This window comes from Amblyomma americanum, chromosome 4 (assembly GCF_052857255.1).
Source record: "Amblyomma americanum isolate KBUSLIRL-KWMA chromosome 4, ASM5285725v1, whole genome shotgun sequence".
Lineage (NCBI taxonomy): Eukaryota > Metazoa > Arthropoda > Arachnida > Ixodida > Ixodidae > Amblyomma > Amblyomma americanum.
Genome location: NC_135500.1, coordinates 48,401,277 through 48,413,377, shown reverse-complemented (window position 1 = coordinate 48,413,377; position 12,101 = coordinate 48,401,277). Strand labels below are relative to the sequence as shown.

The following is a 12,101-nucleotide window of genomic DNA, read 5'->3' as shown; positions in this document are numbered from 1 at the left end:
GCAGGACGTGCTACGTCCACCGCTGTGGACGAGGGTGGCGCTGGTGAACATTTTCAAGGTTCGCTTACACGCAAAACATAGATACCCACGAAAGCAGCAGATTGGACAGTCGTCGCCGTAGCTCAGTTGGTAAGAGCACCGGACGCAATATTCGGAGGTTGTGGGTTCAGATCCCACCGGCGACATGGTTGTTTTTCTGCTCGTTTATAAGTAATTTTCATTAGACAAATTGATTGGCATTTTAAATTTAAAAAAAGAAAACATTCCCCTATGCACCTTGGTTTCGGTGGCTGTTGTCTTCCTTCATATGTTTGTCAAACGAGCCCCTCATTTCATTTGCCTTGTCTGCTAATAGCTTAACAGGGGTCTTGGATCTGGCAGTCTTGATGCCATAGGTAGCATAAGAGGGCTCTCGCACAATTTCCGCCCTCACCGTTACATGACGTGCTACGTCCACCGCTATGGACGAGGGTGGCGCTGGTGAACATTTTCAATTTTCTCTTACACGCAAAACATAGATACCCACGAAAGCAGCAGATTGGACACTCGTCGCCGTAGCTCAGTTGGTAAGAGCACCGGACGCAATATTCGGAGGTTGTGGGTTCGGATCCCACCGGTGACATGGTTGTTTTTTCTGCTGGTTTGTAAGTAAATTTCTTTAAACAAATTGATTGGCATTAGAAATTTAAAAAAATGAAAAGATTCCCTTTTGCACCTTGGTTTCGGTGACTGTTCTCTTCATTCATATGTTTTCCAAACGAGCCCCTCATTACATTTGCCTTCTCTGCTAATAGCTTAACAGGGGTCTTGGTTCTGGCAGTCTTGATGCGACAGGTAGCATACGAGGGCTCTCGCACAGTGTCCGGCCTCGCTGTTACATGACGTTCTACGTCACACTTGCGGTATTACAGGACGTGCTACGTCCACCGCTATGGGCGAGGGTGGCGCTGGTGAACACTCTCAAGGTTCGCTCACACGCAAAACATTGATACCCACGAAAGCAGCAGATTTGACAGCCGTCGCCATAGCTCAGTTGGTAAGAGCACCGGACGCGATATTTGGATGTTGTGGGTTCGGATCCCACCGGCGGCATGGTTGTTTTTTCTGCTGGTTTATAAGTAATTTTCTTTTGACAAATTGATTGGCATTAGAAATTAAAAAAAAGAAAACATTCTCCTATGCACCTTGGTTTCGGTGAGTTTTGTCTTCCTTCATATGTTTGTCAAACGAGCCCCTAATTTCATTTGCCTTGTCTGCTAATAGTTTAACGGGGGTCTTGGTTCAGGCAGTCTTGATGCCATAGGTAGCATAAGAGGGCTCTCGCACAGTTTCCGCCCTCGCCGTTACATGACGTTCTACGTCACACTTGCGGTATTGCAGGACGTGCTACGTCCACCGCTATGGACGAGGGTGGCGCTGGTGAAAATTTTCAAGGTTCGCTAACACGCAAAACATAGATACCCACGAAAGCAGCAGATTGGACAGCCGTCGCCGTAGCTCAGTTGGTAAGAGCACCGGACGCATTATTCGGAGGTTGTGGGTTCGGATCCCACCGGCGACATGGTTGTTTTTTCTGCTGGTTTGTAAGTAAATTTCTTTAAACAAATTGATTGGCATTAGAAATTTAAAAAAAGAAAACATTCCCCTATGCACCTTGGTTTCGGTGACTGTTGTCTTCCTTCATATGTTTGTCAAACGAGCCCCTAATTTCATTTGCCTTGTCTGCTAATAGTTTAAAGGGGGTCTTGGTTCTGGCAGTCTTGATGCCATAGGCAGCATAAGAGGGCTCTCGCACACTTTCCGCCCTCGCCGTTACATGACGTTCTAAGTCACACTTGCGGTATTACAGGTCGTGCTACGTCCACCGCTATGGACGAGGGTGGCGGTGGTGAACACTTTCAAGATTCGCTTACACGCAAAACATAGATACCCACGAAAGCAGCGGACTGGACAGCCGTCGCTGTACACTCGGCATGTACTTCACCCTCGATGGGAGTTGTGGGAGATGAATAACTGTCTGCTCTCAGACGAAATCTTTCAGCGTGCTGTACCTACTTGTTTGAAGGACGTATGGTCACGCCGTGATCTTTCCATTTTTCAAAAGTGGGCCTTGTTTAAACAGGAGATCAAAAACTTGGCAATTGAGGCCTCAGCATGAATCGCTTTCCTGAAGAGACACCACCTTCGTGAGCTTGGGCGCACCCTAACGGAGCTACATGAGCTAGAGAGGGTAAGCCCGGGTGCCTATCTCGAAGAGATTAATAACGTAAAAGCACAGCTTCAACAATTTGCGACAGACAGATATAAGGGGGCCTTGATACGATCTAGGTCCCGAAGGTTTCTTGATGAGCAACCTTCTCGTCGGGCCCTGAGTGATGAAAGAGAGAATGCTCTTGCGAAGGAAATATTGGAAATTCAGTATGGTGATTGCACATACAGTGTTGCGCCTGGTATTCTTGCTGCTTTCTTCGACTATTATCGGAAGCTGTTTGGCAGTTGCGAAGATCCAAGTCAGGGTTTCGATTACAGTTCCTTGCTTGGACACTTCCCTCGACTTGATGATGAGAAGTGTGCTATAGTGAAGGGACCTATCACTTTGGATGAAATTCAATCAGCCATTTCTGCCCTGCAGAGCCAGAAATCTCCTGGGCCAGATGGTATTACTAGCGAATTCTATAAAACATTTTCGCCTTGCCTAGTGCCTGTTTTGATGGAAGTTTTCAAAGCATCTTATGATGTGGGTGTCCTGCCTCCCACTTTTTATTTTGGGCACACAATATTAATTCCCAAAAGCAAAGATACTAATCGGTTGACAACTGTTGAGGGATATCGTCCAATTTCCCTTTGCAATGTTGATTACAAAATTTTTGCCAAAGTTCTTAGCAGTCGTCTGCAGCTCGTCATTATGGACTTGATAGGTCCGCATCAGGTCTGTGGTATTAGAGGCCGCAGTATTCAAACACATATCCATATTGCACGTTCAGTATTAGAGACAGTATCAGATGAGATAGGCCAAGTAGCTCTGATTCAAATTGACTTGGCTAAGGCGTTTGATAAAGTTCGGCACGATTTCTTGTTCGCGGTCTTGGAGTATGCAAATATTGGTGACGTCTTGCTCAAAGGCATAAGGCTGTGCTATAAGAACTCCTATTCAAGGGTTATTGTTAATCAGGAGCTAACGAAACCAGTACCACTAGAAGCATCTGTTCGTCAAGGATGTCCACTGTCTCCATTGTTGTTTGCCCTATATCTGCAACCCCTCTGTCTCAGTATAATTAACAGCGCAGCTATCCGCGGTTTCTCTCTGGCTCAATGTGAAGTTAAAGTTTTAGCTTACGCTGATGATGTCGCCCTCTTTTGTTCTGACAAAAAGAGTGTACTCGAGGCTCTAAACTTGACTAAACAGTTCTGCGATGTATCAGGCGCGGCTCTTAATTTAGAGAAATCCAAAGGCTTTTGGTTGGGTCATTGGGGAACAAGGCCAAGCCAGTTTGGTGGTATATGCTGGAACTGTAGCCCTCTTGAGTACCTAGGCGTTCCGCTGCACCAAGTTTGCAACAGTACAGCCTACTGGGATTCACAAACTGTAACTCTACGGCGGCAAACACAGGCTTGGATGGGTAGGGAACTCTCAGTGTTTGCGAGGGCACAGGTCTGTAACATTTTTTTGTTTGCAAAGCTCGCGTATGTCCTTCAAGTCCTGCATTGTGCGAGGAGGAAGGTGCAAGCAATACATAGAATATTTGATGCATTCGTTTGGCGCTCTCAATGGGAGCCGATGAGACGTGACAACTTGTTCCTTCCCTTAGAGGGTGGTGGAGTGGGCCTTGTTCACCTGTTCGTGCATCAACTCGTTTCCCGTTTTTTCTTTTTCAAATCGGCAAACGACCCGTTTCTGGTAGCTGTGCTCATTTGGCGGCTTAGTTTTCATTTGCCTTACTTATTTGCACCGACTGTGCAGGCTCGTGAGGGGACTTTATGGGGATTTCTTAAGGAGGTTGCTGACACTTTCAATTTTCTCACTGTGCGCTTCTCTTTAGATTACCTGTATAGCCTCTCGAGAAAGCAGATGACCCAGGCTCTCACTGAGTCTTTGTTCCCTACACCATTGTATCGGCAGCCTTATCTGGGGTCTTTCGACATCAGTGTTCTAAAGCGTGTTAGGCGGATGTGCATTCAGGCAGCCGCTAAAACGTTCTTTTTCAAACTACACACAGCGACGCTGCCTGTCAAGACATTTCTTAATGACAATTGGATGTTTGTACCCTGGAATGTGAATTGTCGTCTGTGTAACGTGCCTGAGACAATTGATCATTGCTTCATCCTGTGCCGTGATGCCATGTTCTTTTGGGACATACTACAACGAACTCTTAAGAAAAACATTGAAATTACACCATACACCATTAGATTTCTGCCTGTTGACAAAAACTCTGTTGTGCTTTATGACGTGTTTGTGTTGATGGGACTATTCAGTCTTTGGAAAAGCCGTATGATGGACAGACATGCCGAGCCACCAAGATCGTCCAAATCTGTGTTTCGGGAACAGTGTGCGTTGGTGAGGAGTGTATATGTGCTCGCGACGAACCTCCAAGCTGGCTGCCGTGCCTAGATGCTTGTGTGTGCCTCCCTCAATTTTGATGTTTTGATGGGGATGCAGTGGTGAGTTAGGGCTATGGGGGGCTCATATTAAGCAGCCCGGTAACTTGAGACGCGAACTAGTCTGATTGAAGTTTCCTCCTTTCTACAGAAGTTCTTCCATGCAATAAAGAAAAAAACCGTCGCCGTAGCTCAGTTGGTAAGAGCACCGGATGCGATATTCGGAGGTTGTGGGTTCGGATCCCACCGGCGGAATGGTTTTTTTTCTGCTGGTTAATAAGCAATTTTCTTTAAACAAATTGATTGGCATTAGAAATAAAAAAAGAAAACATTCCCCTATGCACCTTGGTTCCGGTGACTGTTGTCTTCCTTCAGATGTTTGTCAAACGAGCCCCTCATTTCATTTGCCTTTTCTGCTAATAGCTTAACGGGGGTCTTGGTTCTGGCAGTCTTGATGCCATAGGTAGCATAAGAGGGCTCTCGCACGCTTTCCGCCCTCGCCGTTACATGACGTTCTACGTCACACTTGCGGTATTACAGGACGTGCTACGTCCACCGCTATGGGCGAGGGTGGCGCTGGTGAACACTCTCAAGGTTCGCTGACACGCAAAACATTGATACCCACGAAAGCAGCAGATTTGACAGCCGTCGCCATAGCTCAGTTGGTAAGAGCACCGGACGCGATATTTGGAGGTTGTGGGTTCGGATCCCACCGGCGGCATGGTTGTTTTTTCTCGCTGGTTTATAAGTAATTTTCTTTTGACAAATTGATTGGCATTAGAAATTAAAAAAAAGAAAACATTCCCCTATGCACCTTTGTTTCGGTGACTTTTGTCTTCCTTCATATGTTTGTCAAACGAGCCCCTAATTTCATTTGCCTTGTCTGCTAATAGTTTAACGGGGGTCTTGGTTCTGGCAGTCTTGATGCCATAGGTAGCATAAGAGGGCTCTCGCACTGTTTCCGCCCTCGCCGTTACATGACGTTCTACGTCACACTTGCGGTATTGCAGGACGTGCTACGTCCACCGCTCTGCACGAGGGTGGCGCTGGTGAAAATTTTCAAGGTTCGCTAACACGCAAAACATAGATACCCACGAAAGCAGCAGATTGGACAGCCGTCGCCGTAGCTCAGTTGGTAAGAGCACCGGACACATTATTCGGAGGTTGTGGGTTCGGATCCCACCGGCGACATGGTTGTTTTTTCTGCTGGTATATAAGTAATTTTCATTAGACAAATTGATTGGCATTTTAAATTAAAAAAAGAAAACATTCCCCTATGCACCTTGGTTTCGGTGACTGTTGTCTTCCTTCATATGTTTGTCAAATGAGCCCCTCATTTCATTTGCCTTGTCTGCTAATAGCTTAACGGGGGTCTTGGTTCTGGCAGTCTTGATGCCATAGGTAGCATAAGAGGGCTATCGCGCAATTTCATCCCTCGCCGTTACATGACGTTCTACGTCACACTTGCGGTATTGCAGGACGTGCTACGTCCACCGCTATGGACGAGGGTGGCGGTGGTGAACAGTTAACATTTTCAAGGTTCACTTACACGCAAAACATAGATACCCACGAAAGCAGCAGATTGGACAGCCGTCACCGTAGCTCAGTTGGTAAGAGCACCGGACGCGATATTCGGAGGTTGTGGGTTCGGATCCCACTGTGACATGGTTGTTTTTTCTGCTGGTTTGTAAGTAAATTTCTTTAAACAAATTGATTGGCATTATAAATTTAAAAAAAGAAAACATTCCCTTATGCACCTTGGTTTCGGTGACTGTTCTCTTCCTTCATATGTTTGTCAAACGAGCCCCTCAATACATTTGCCTTCTCTGCTAATAGCTTAACGGGGGTCTTGGTTCTGGCAGTCTTGATGCGACAGGTAGCATACGAGGGCTCTCGCACAGTTTCCGCCCTCGCTGTTACATGACATTCTACGTCACACTTGCGGTATTACAGGACGTGCTACGTCCACCGCGTTGGACGAGGGTGGCGCTGGTGAAAATTTTCAAGGTTCGCTAACACGCAAAACATAGATACCCACGAAAGCAGCAGATTGGACAGCCGTCGCCGTAGCTCAGTTGGTAAGAGCACCGGACGCATTATTCGGAGGTTGTGGGTTCGGATCCCAGCGGCGACATGGTTGTTTTTTCTGCTGGTTTGTAAGTAAATTTCTTTAAACAAATTGATTGGCATTAGAAATTAAAAAAAGAAAACATTCCCCTATGCACCTTGGTTTCGGTGACTGTTGTCTTCCTTCATATGTTTGTCAAACGAGCCCCTAATTTCATTTGCCTTGTCTGCTAATAGTTTAAAGGGGGTCTTGGTTCTGGCAGTCTTGATGCCATAGGTAGCATAAGAGGGCTCTCGCACAATTTCATCCCTCGCCGTTACATGACTTTCTACGTCACACTTGCGGTATTGCAGGACGTGCTACGTCCACCGCTATGTACGAGGGTGGCGGTGGTGAACATTTAACATTTTCAAGGTTCACTTACACGCAAAACATAGATACCCACGAAAGCAGCAGATTGGACAGCCGTCGCCATAGCTCAGTTGGCAAGAGCACCGGACGCAATATTCGGAGATTGGGGGTTCGGATCCCACCGGTGACATGGTTGTTTTTTCTGCTGGTTTGTAAGTAAATTTCTTTAAACAAATTGATTGGCATTAGAAATTTAAAAAAAAGAAAACATTCCCTTATGCACCTTGGTTTCGGTGACTGTCTTCCTTCATATGTTTGTCAAACGAGCCCCTCATTACATTTGCCTTCTCTGCTAATAGCTTAACGGGGGTCTTGGTTCCGGCAGTCTTGATGCGACAGGTAGCATACGAGGGCTCGCGCACAGTTTCCGCCCTCGCTGTTACATGACGTTCTACGTCACACTTGCGGTATTACAGGACGTGCTACGTCCACTGCTATGGGCGAGGGTGGCGCTGGTGAACACTCTCAAGGTTCGCTCACACGCAAAACATTGATACCCACGAAAGCAGCAGATTGGACCGCCGTCGCCGTAGCTCAGTTGGTAAGAGCACCGGACGCATTATTCGGAGGTTGTGGGTTCGGATCCCACCGGCGACTTGGTTGTTTTTTCTGCTGGTTTGTAAGTAAATTTCTTTAAACAAATTGATTGGCATTAGAAATTTAAAAAAGAAAACATTCCCCTATGCACCTTGGTTTCGGTGACTGTTGTCTTCCTTCATATGTTTGTCAAACTAGCCCCTAATTTCATTTGCCTTGTCTGCTAATAGTTTAAAGGGGGTCTTGGTTCTGGCAGTCTTGATGCCATAGGTAGCATAAGAGGGCTCTCGCAGACTTTCCGCCCTCGCCGTTACATGACGTTCTACGTCACACTTGCGGTATTACAGGTCGTGCTACGTCCACCGCTATGGACGAGGGTGCCGGTGGTGAACACTTTCAAGGTTCGCTTACACGCAAAACATAGATACCCACGAAAGCAGCAGACTGGACAGCCGTCGCCGTAGCTCAGTTGGTAAGAGCACCGGATGCGATATTCGGAGGTTGTGGGTTCGGATCCCACCGGCGGAATGATTTTTTTCTGCTGGTTTATAAGCAATTTTCTTTAAACAAATTGATTGGCATTAGAAATTAAAAAAAGAAAACATTCCCCTATGCACCTTGGTTCCGGTGACTGTTGTCTTCATTCATATGTTTGTCAAACGAGCCCCTCATTTCATTTGCCTTTTCTGCTAATAGCTTAACGGGGGTCTTGGTTCTGGCAGTCTTGATGCCATAGGTAGCATAAGAGGGTTCTCGCACATTTTCCGCCCTCGGCGTTACATGACGTTCTACGTCACACTTGCGGTATTACAGGACGTGCTACGTCCACCGCTATGGACGAGGGTGGCGCTGGTGAACACTCTCAAGGTTCGCGTACACGCAAAACATAGATACCCACGAAAGCAGCAGATTGGACAGCCGTCGCCATAGCTCAGTTGGTAAGAGCACCGGACGCGATATTCGGAGGTTGTGGGTTGGGATCCCACCTTCGACATGGTTGTTTTTTCTGCTGGTTTATAAGTAATTTCCATTAGACAAATTGATCGGCATTTTAAATTAATAAAAGAAAACATTCCCCTATGCACCTTGGTTTCGGTGACTGTTGTCTTCCTTCATATGTTTGTCAAACGAGCCCCTCATTACATTTGCCTTGCCTGCTAATAGCTTAACGGGGGTCTTGGTTCTGGCAGTCTTGATGCGATAGGTAGCATAAGAGGGCTCTCGCACAGTTTCCGCCCTCGCCGTTACATGACGTTCTACGTCACACTTGCGGTATTACAGGACGTGCTACGTCCACCGCTATGGGCGAGGGTGGCGGTGGTGAACATTTAACATTTTCAAGGTTCACTTACACGCAAAACATAGATACCCACGAAAGCAGCAGATTGGACAGCCGTCGCCATAGCTCAGTTGGTAAGAGCACCGGACGCAATATTCGGAGATTGTGGGTTCGGATCCCACCGGTGACATGGTTGTTTTTTCTGCTGGTTTGTAAGTAAATTTCTTTAAACAAATTGATTGGCATTAGAAATTAAAAAAAGAAAACATTCCCCTATGCACCTTGGTTTCGGTGACTGTTGTCTTCCTTCATATGTTTGTCAAACGAGCCCCTCATTTCATTTGCCTTGTCTGCTAATAGCTTAACGGGGGTCTTGGTTCTGGCAGTTTTGATGCCATAGGTAGCATAAGAGGGCTCTCGCACAATTTCATCCCTCGCCGTTACATGACGTTCTACGTCACAGTTGCGGTATTGCAGGACGTGCTACGTCAACCGCTATGGACGAGGGTGGCGGTGGTGAACATTTAACATTTTCAAGGTTCACTTACACGCAAAACATAGATACCCACGAAAGCAGCAGATTGGACAGCCGTCGCCATAGCTCAGTTGGTAAGAGCACCGGACGCAATATTCGGAGATTGTGGGTTCGGATCCCACCGGTGACATGGTTGTTTTTTCTGCTGGTTTGTAAGTAAATTTTTTTAAACAAATGGATTGGCATTAGAAATTTAAAAAAAAGAAAACATTCCCTTATGCACCTTGGTTTCGGTGACTGTTGTCTTCCTTCATATGTCTGTCAAACGAGCCCCTCATTACATTTGCCTTCTCTGCTAATAGCTTAACGGGGGTCTTGGTTCCGGCAGTCTTGATGCGACAGGTAGCATACGAGGGCTCGCGCACAGTTTCCGCCCTCGCTGTTACATGACGTTCTACGTCACACTTGCGGTATTACAGGACGTGCTACGTCCACCGCTATTGGCGAGGGTGGCGCTGGTGAACACTCTCAAGGTTCGCTCACACGCAAAACATTGATACCCACGAAAGCAGCAGATTTGACAGCCGTCGCCATAGCTCAGTTGGTAAGAGCACCGGACGCATTATTCCGAGGTTGTGGGTTCGGATCCCACCGGCGACATGGTTGTTTTTTCTGCTGGTTTGTAAGTAAATTTCTTTAAACAAATTGATTGGCATTAGAAATTTAAAAAAAGAAAACATTCCCCTATGCACCTTGGTTTCGGTGACTGTTGTCTTCCTTCATATGTTTGTCAAACGAGCCCCTCATTACATTTGCCTTGTCTGCTAATAGCTTAACGGGGGTCTTGGTTCTGGCAGTCTTGATGCGATAGGTAGCATAAGAGGGCTCTCGCACAGTTTCCGCCCTCGCCGTTACATGACGTTCTACGTCACACTTGCGGTATTACAGGACGTGCTACGTCCACCGCTATGGGCGAGGGTGGCGCTGGTGAACACTCTCAAGCTTCGCTTACACGCAAAACATTGATACCCACGAAAGCAGCAGATTTGACAGCCGTCGCCATAGCTGTGTTGGTAAGAGCACCGGACGCGATATTTGGAGGTTGTGGGTTCGGATCCCACCGGCGGCATGGTTGTTTTTTCTGCTGGTTTATAAGTAATTTTCTTTAAACAATTTGATTGGCATTAGGAATTAAAAACAAGAAAACATTCCCCTATGCACCTTGGTTTCGGTGACTGTTGTCTTCCTTCATATGTTTGTCAAACGAGCCCCTCATTTCATTTGCCTTGTCTGATAATAGTTTAACGGGGGTCTTGGTTCTGGCAGTCCTGATGCCATAGGTAGCATAAGAAGGCTCTCGCACAGTTTTCGCCCTCGCCGTTACATGACGCTCTACGTCACACTTGCGGTATTACAGGACGTGCTACGTCCACCGCTATGGACGAGGGTGGCGCTGGTGAACACTCTCAAGGTTCGCTTACACGCAAAACATAGATACCCACGAAAGCAGCAGATTGGACAGCCGTCACCGTAGCTCAGTTGGTAAGAGCACCGGACGCGATATTCGGAGGTTGTGGGTTCGGATCCCACCGGCGACATGGTTGTTTTTTCTGCTGGTTTATATGTGATTTTCATTAGACAAATTGATTGGCATTTTAAATTAAAAAAAAGAAAACATTCCCTTATGCACCTTGGTTTCGGTGACTGTTGTCTTCCTTCATATGTTTGTCAAACGAGCCCGTCATTTCATTTGCCTTTTCTGCTAATAGCTTGACGGGGGTCTTGGTTCTGTCAGTCTTGATGCCATAGGTAGCATACGAGGGCTCTCGAACAGTTTCCGCCCTCGCCGTTACATGACGTTCTACGTCACACTTGCGGTATTGCAGGACGTGCTACGTCCACCGCTATGGACGAGGGTGGCGCTGGGAAACATTTTCAAGGTTCGCTTACAGGCAAAACATAGATACCCAAGAAAGCAGCAGATTGGACAGCCGTCGCCGTAGCTCAGTTGGTAAGAGCACCGGACGCATTATTCGGAGGTTGTGGGTTCGGATCCCACCGGCGACATGGTTGTTTTTTCTGCTGGTTTGTAAGTAAATTTCTTTAAACAAATTGATTGGCATTAAACATTTAAAAAAATAAAACATTCCCCTATGCACCTTGGTTTCGGTGACTGTTGTCTTCCTTCATATGTTTGTCAAACGAGCCCCTCATTACATTTGCCTTGTCTGCTAATAGCTTAACGGGGGTCTTGGTTCTGGCAGTCTTGATGCCATAGATAGCATAAGAGGGCTCTCGCACAGTTTCCGCCCTCGCCGTTACATGACGTTCTACATCACACTTGCGGTATTGCAGGACGTGCTACGTCCACCGCTATGGACGAGGGTGGCGCTGGTGAACATTTTCAAGGTTCGCTTACACGCATAACATAGAAACCCACGAAAGCAGCAGATTGGACAGTCGTCGCCGAAGCTCAGTTGGTTAGAGCACCGGACGCAATATTCGGAAGTTGTGGGTTCGGATCCGACCGGTGGCATGGTTGTTTTTTCTGCTGGTTTATAAGTAATTTTCTTTAAACAAATTGATTGGCATTAGAAATTAAAAAAAGAATACATTCTTCCATGCACCTTGGTTTCGGTGACTGTTGTCTTCCTTTATATATATATATATATATATATATATATATATATATATATATATATATATATATATATATATATATATATATATATATA

General features: G+C 46.4%; 6 non-coding genes across 6 annotated transcripts; all 6 read left to right on the top strand.

Moving 5' to 3' along the window:
• The first annotated feature begins 111 nt into the window (after positions 1–111).
• TRNAL-CAA (transfer RNA leucine (anticodon CAA)) lies at positions 112–185 on the top strand. Its single transcript has one exon. It is a non-coding gene; the product is annotated as a tRNA-Leu (tRNA).
• A 363-nt stretch (positions 186–548) lies between these two features.
• TRNAL-CAA (transfer RNA leucine (anticodon CAA)) lies at positions 549–622 on the top strand. Its single transcript has one exon. It is a non-coding gene; the product is annotated as a tRNA-Leu (tRNA).
• Positions 623–1,487: 865 nt separating this feature from the next.
• Positions 1,488–1,561, top strand: TRNAM-CAU (transfer RNA methionine (anticodon CAU)). Its single transcript has one exon. It is a non-coding gene; the product is annotated as a tRNA-Met (tRNA).
• A 4,152-nt stretch (positions 1,562–5,713) lies between these two features.
• On the top strand, positions 5,714–5,787 carry TRNAM-CAU (transfer RNA methionine (anticodon CAU)). The gene has a single exon. It is a non-coding gene; the product is annotated as a tRNA-Met (tRNA).
• A 1,811-nt stretch (positions 5,788–7,598) lies between these two features.
• On the top strand, positions 7,599–7,672 carry TRNAM-CAU (transfer RNA methionine (anticodon CAU)). The gene has a single exon. It is a non-coding gene; the product is annotated as a tRNA-Met (tRNA).
• A 3,687-nt stretch (positions 7,673–11,359) lies between these two features.
• On the top strand, positions 11,360–11,433 carry TRNAM-CAU (transfer RNA methionine (anticodon CAU)). The gene has a single exon. It is a non-coding gene; the product is annotated as a tRNA-Met (tRNA).
• Positions 11,434–12,101: the final 668 nt, after the last annotated feature.